Here is a 6,417-nt window from a genome sequence, read left to right as displayed (position 1 = left end):
TTTCCATTATTCTTCATTCAAAACCATCTTCAGTTCCTCCCTGGTAGAGAGAACTTTAACAATGCTGCTCATGAAACATTTAACGATGGAGAGATGGAGAGCTTCAAGTTGATACTCCGGTGACGCATGTTGCAAACATCATACATTTTTCAAGCCAAATTTCTCTCTTATCATCATCGACTTTCTTTCCCGACACGGGTATTTAACTTTCACTACTGATATTCTTACCATAAGTAATCCGATGCGAGAGAAACTCACACATGAGGGATGCGTTTCCAAAAATCTGATCTTTGTTTTTTTATCAATGCAGGTACATTAGACTCGAATCCTTCTGATACCTGGATTTACTATATATATATATATTGAAATTTGCATCGATTTTCTTCTTTTCTTCTTCTCTGTATCTCAATTTTTCTTCCCCTTTTGTCGACCAACTTGTATGTTTTCTTTCTACATTCGTTTATTTTCTCTCTCTTGTCCTTCATTATTGAAGACGGTAGCGAGAAGATAACAGCTGACTCCTGTACGTTCTCCCCGTAGAAAACACATCATCGCAACCATTGTCAACCGCCTCTAACTGCTTGGAACGATGTGAGACAGTCCCCTCCCCTGTGCACTACACTGGCGAACCAAAATCTGTAGCCGGAAACACCAAGCTCGAGAAACAGGACGTGAAATAAGAACAAAACAGCAGGAGCCATGTCGAGAGACTCTCTACGTTGTAAGAAATCCAAAGTTGTCTTTTTATTTCCTTCTCTACAGTGCGTATTCAATTGAGAATTTGAGAGATTTTAATGGATTTATAAATCTATTGATATTTAGGGAGTTTAATTGATTTGTAGAGTTTTCATATAAAATTTTGATTCAATTTCCTTAAAATCTCATGGGAGAGAGGTGAGATTTGTGGATGCTTAAAATACACTACGAAATCTCTATAATTCCCTCTAATTCCTCAACTTTCTCAAATTCTTTAAAATCAATTTCTAATTGAATACACATGTAATGTTATAAACTTCTTTAAAATCCTAATTGAATACACCCGGATTTATAAGGATTTTAATAAATTATCTTAAAATTCTAATTGAATACATCTTAAATTTCAGATAATCACTTAAAATCCTAATTGAATACCCCTAGATTTATTAAAAGAATTAAAATCTCTCAAAGTTCCAATTGAATACACCCCCTTAGTTTGGAGCTGTAACGGGACCCAACCCATATTCTATGCCTGGAACCGTGCCGTGCCATAAGGGTAAATGTGATTGTTCCGTCAAGAAATGAACAAAAGTTGGAACTTGTCATGTCAGGGTTCGAATATCGAACCATGAACGAAAGGCATGAGAGAAAAGCATATTGGGTAGTGATTTGTGAGGCCCAAATTCTTGACTGGAGGTTGGTGAAAATTGCCTCTTCGCTCATTGCATAATTAAAGTCGTACATAATCTTTCGGCTTATTCACTCATTATCAATTAATTTTGGATAAATTCCTCACAAAGTAATACAGTAGTAGAATATGCTATTCACGTGTCGGGCTTGACAGCCTCGTATAAGCTTCATGGGCATAACAATGGCCTTTGGTATTGGCCTATCGGGCCACGGTCGGTACCGGATCATTAAGAAGGTACTATTGCCTTGTCACAGACAGAGACAATTGTCAATGTTGTCAATTACAACTGTGGCGAAATTCAGCAGCAACCCAGATTCGAAGCGCAGCTCAGGAGTCTTTTACCTCAAATAACTTCAGCATTTGGTGCAAATAAGTCGGTTCTTGTGACAATTGATGAACATAAAAAGCAGCAGCAGAGTTCAGATGCTACTGGTAAGTTTGTCAATGCCATTCATTTATCGATGATGAAATGAAATCTGTCTTGCTCTTCTATAGAGAGGCTTGTACGTGGCTGTCAAGTATTTTCTATCAAATTGTTTCTGTTGCAGTGGTGGAGTGGGCTAATGAACCTCTTCAAGGTCTTGGAAAGGGTGCTCCTTTTTCACTTTATTTGACGCAAAATTACTTCTCCAAAGTTGCATCTGCGCTTGGGAAAAATGACAATCAATTATCCAGTGAGTCTTACTTTCTACCTTTTCGTTTCATTCATCGCGTGGTTGCATCCTTTTTGATAGATTTTGTGTTGTGGTATTTCTTTTTTTCTGAGTGAGTAAAATGTGCTTTACTAGATCCATACCAGCTAACTGGTGTGATGAAAACTGAATATCGCGTTGCTATAAGATCGTCTTTGCGGAATGATTTTGCTGAAGGTGTGCGGGCAGTTTTGGTGGACAAGGATCAGGTTCGTTAATTATGCTCAAGATTCCTTACTATAAAATCACTTGCTGACGGAGTTGCTGCAACATAAACCATTACAGCCTCTGCTAGACCTACAGTTATACAATCATCTTACTTTCCTTGTATCAGAACAAATCGTTATTTTTGCTTCTGTTTTTTGTCAATGCAGAATCCGAAGTGGAACCCGTCAAAGTAAGAGGGAGGTGAATCAGAGTGAAGTGGAAGCTCTCTTCGAGCCATTGAGCCCGAACGTTGAGGAGTTGAGCGTGTGACTGACTGGCATGTGAAAGCCGAAGCCATTGAAATATATTTACCGTTGTGGGAAATAAGTTAGATGAAATTACATGAGACTTGTGTAAGTTCTATATGAGAGCAAACACTTGGTGATTTGATTAAAGACATGTGGAATGATACGGAGATAAGGATTGACACTTGTGGTAGACTTATTATTATTATTATTATTATTTTTTTTTTTGGAGAACCTCGGCGGTACGAGGGAATTTTATTGATAAGAAAAAAGAAGTTACACCTAGACAGGGGGACATAAACCTAACCCCTCATAGAACAAGAGGAAAGAAATACAAAAGAAAAAAGGGGGGACATGCACCTTACCCATTTTGAGAAAGGAAATGCCGGAAAAAGAGGGGGGGACATAGACCGTACCCCTATTAGAAAAGAAAATACAAGGAAAAGACTAGGCGGACATAAGCCCAAACCCCTCTATAAACCTTAAAAGGTAATAACTTGCAAAACAAACTGCAAAACAAAAGGGAATCCAAAAAGGTTAGGAAAAGAAAGGAGAAGACACATCAAGAAGAGGAGACAAACCTGTAGGTTGGCATGCCCAAGAAATCTGAGTGCAGAGGAGGGAGGATCTCAATTGGGGGAGTGGAATGCCAGACAAGTGAAGATGATAGAAGCCCTAAATTGGCTAATTTGTCAGCAACAGCATTCCCTTCTCAAAAAATATAAGAGCAACGAAAAACCATGTTCTGCAAATGAAGAGTACAATTGTTCCAGCGTGTCTGGAGCGACCAAGGAGGAGAGAAAGATCCAGAAGCAAAACATGATATTACACTCGAAGAGTCGCTTTCAAGCCATAAATTTTGCCAGCCCCGCGCGTGGGCCAATTCGACAGCAAGGATGACAGCATGGAGCTCCGCATAGAAAGAAGTACGATGACCCAAGCTTAGGGAGAAACCACCAAGAAAATAACCCGCAGAATCTCGAAAAACCCCGCCACATGCCGCATGACCCGGATTACCTTTAGCAAGGCCATCAGTATTCACTTTGACCCAAGAGAAAGGAGGGGGTGCCAAAGAACATGGACAATAGAATGAGCTTTACAGGGGTTAGGCGATATTCCAAGAGAGACTAAAAGTTGTCGGTCCAAAATGCCTCGTACATGGCCAGGGATGAGAGCTCCAACCTGCCTAATCCAGGCCGAGGTGGAGCGGCAGAGACGTGAGAAGGAGGGAGGTTTGCCTTCAAACTTCACTTTATTACACATCTTCCAAATAGCCATGAGTAAGAAAAACCCTGAAGCTAGCCAGACATTGCGAAGATGTGGAGAAAACCGCTTTGACAGAAAAGCAAGCCATAGATCAGAGAGGGAGCCCGTAGGTGGAATAATAGTGCCAAATTGGGTAGCTAGCCAACGCCAAGCACATTGTGCAAAGTCACAGCTAGAAAATAAGTGATCAATAAATTCAGAATTCTTGTGACATAATTGGCATATTGGAGCCAGCGGGATGCCTCGACGCTGAAGTTGATCCTCCGTTGGGAGCTTGTTGAATAGAATCTTCCAAACTAAAATAGAGTAACGAGGTGGGATGAAAGGACGCCATATAATGGAAGCCCAACTCTTGACAGGAAACCGATGACGAACAATTTCATAGCCATCGGAAAACGAAAAACCACCAGAAGTAGAAGCTTCCCAAATTAAAACGTCCTTATCCTCATCAATTGGAAGAGGCATTTCTAAAATCTCTTTAGTTAGGTCTGGGAAAGTAGAAGAAAAAATAGAAGGAATAACCCATTGTCCCATACGAATAATATTTGAGACCTTAGTACGAGATAGAGAAGGGGCAATCTCTGTTGCACCAACGACGTCCACAATAGGCTTATCCAGCCATTTATCAACCCAAAGGGAAGTAGTAGAACCATTTCCAATCACCCAACGACAATTCTGAAACAAGATATGAAGAATGGATTTATTAGGAGTTGTATATCTTTACAGTTTCAACTTAGATACATTCTTAGTAAAACTAAAACTCTTCTAGCTGATATAATGCATAAGTGTTTCACGGTGATAATGCTACTCTTTGATAAGGATCACTTAATGGGAGGGATCCTTATTGAATTTCATGTATAAAAATGAGGTCCCTGCTCTCTCCACTAAATACGCAAGTTTATAGAAAACTCAAGCCCCATTGAGCAAGCCTTGCTTTCAGTTGTGTAGAGTTGTAGGAGAACTTCAGTTCTTAATCCTAGTTTTCTGGGACGATGTCTTCCATAGGTACGTGGTTAAGTTGATAATTGTAAATAAGTTTTTACCTTGCACAATTAACTTACAACTTGGACCATTGAAATTTATTATAATGGATCGATAGGGTCAGCAATTTCGTGCTAGTTTCTTTCCTCTTCCCCCATACCCGCAAGAAAGTCATTTCATCCTTTGAAAACATTGTTTATATATGCATATATGGTATCCATTTGGGTGTATTATATGGTTCATTTGACTAATTAATTACGACCTGACTACTAAACTAAACAAAAATAGTTAACCACTTGCTAAGGAATGCAACTGTCTAATAAATACATTAGTTAATTAGCTCCAATAAGATTTAGGGTTGTTGCTTACAAATATAAAATGACAGCGTTAGCTACCTTGTCATTTCAAAACATTGTTTATATATGGCATGATGGCATCCATTTGGGTGTATTATATGGTTCATTTGACTAATTAATTACGACCTGACTACTAAACAAAACAAAAATAGTTAACTACTTGTTAAGGAATCCAACTGTCTAATAAATACATTAGTTAATTAGTTCCAATAAGATTTAGGGTTGTTGCTTACATATATAAAAAGGCAGCGTTAGCAACCTTGTCCCTTCAAAACATTGTTTATATATGGCATGATGGCATCCATTTGGGTGTATTGTATGGTTCATTTGACTAGTAAGGAAAGATAGCTAATACAAGTTTAATCCTAATGCCTATTTTGCATTAGTTTTTAGCAGTGGAGCCTAAAAACTAATAGATTGTTGTTCATTTGGGTGTATTATATGGTCCGTCCCTATTTGGATCTATTATATTAGAGCACCACTTAATAATTAATACAACGATTTAATAGATTGTTGTTCTAAATTCATATCTTGTAAATGGTTGAATCATTTATCACTAATCTTGAATAGTTGTTTTTAATTATTATTTCACATTTCGGTCTTTTTTCCAATCACTTTTGTTTATTACGTGGTTGTTGTCATGTTACTTCTCAAATGCTTGCAAATTCCAAACTAAAATAATGCATTATTGATAATTGAATAACTGTAATCACCCCAATAAATCATTGTTTATAATCTATTGGATAATCTTTGTCCTTTCGTGTTCGTTTCTTTCTTCCTTTCATCTCTTTCACTTCACACTTTCCTGCCCAACCGGTAGTATGTCGTTTCTCAAGTTCATACGTGAACATTGTTATATTATAAACTTTTCAATTCTAGCAATGTGAGACAATGAGATAACAAAAAGAATTCTGCTCAAAACTCCAACGTGTATAACATCCATCTTGGTGTACTATAAGGTTCTTTTTTTTATTTTTTATTGGAAACTATTATATGGTTCATTTGCCTAGTCAGGAAGGGCGCAGCTAATAGAAGTATAATCCTAATGCGCATTTTGCAATAAGTTTAGCAGTGGAGTAGCTTAAAACGGTCCATTGGGGTGTATTATGCGGTCCACCCCCATTTGGATGTATTATATTTAGAGCATGGCCTAATAGTTAGGACAACCATCCAGTAAATTGTGATCCTACGTTTTGAATCTTGTAAATGGCTGAATCATTTACCTTCCATCTTGAATAATTGTTTATAGTTTTTGGGTCTTTTCTCATATTCATATTTGGATC

Source organism: Malus sylvestris, chromosome 2 (genome assembly GCF_916048215.2).
Source record: "Malus sylvestris chromosome 2, drMalSylv7.2, whole genome shotgun sequence".
Lineage (NCBI taxonomy): Eukaryota > Viridiplantae > Streptophyta > Magnoliopsida > Rosales > Rosaceae > Malus > Malus sylvestris.
The sequence above is the reverse complement of the archived record's forward strand: the minus strand, read 5'-3'. Positions refer to the sequence as shown.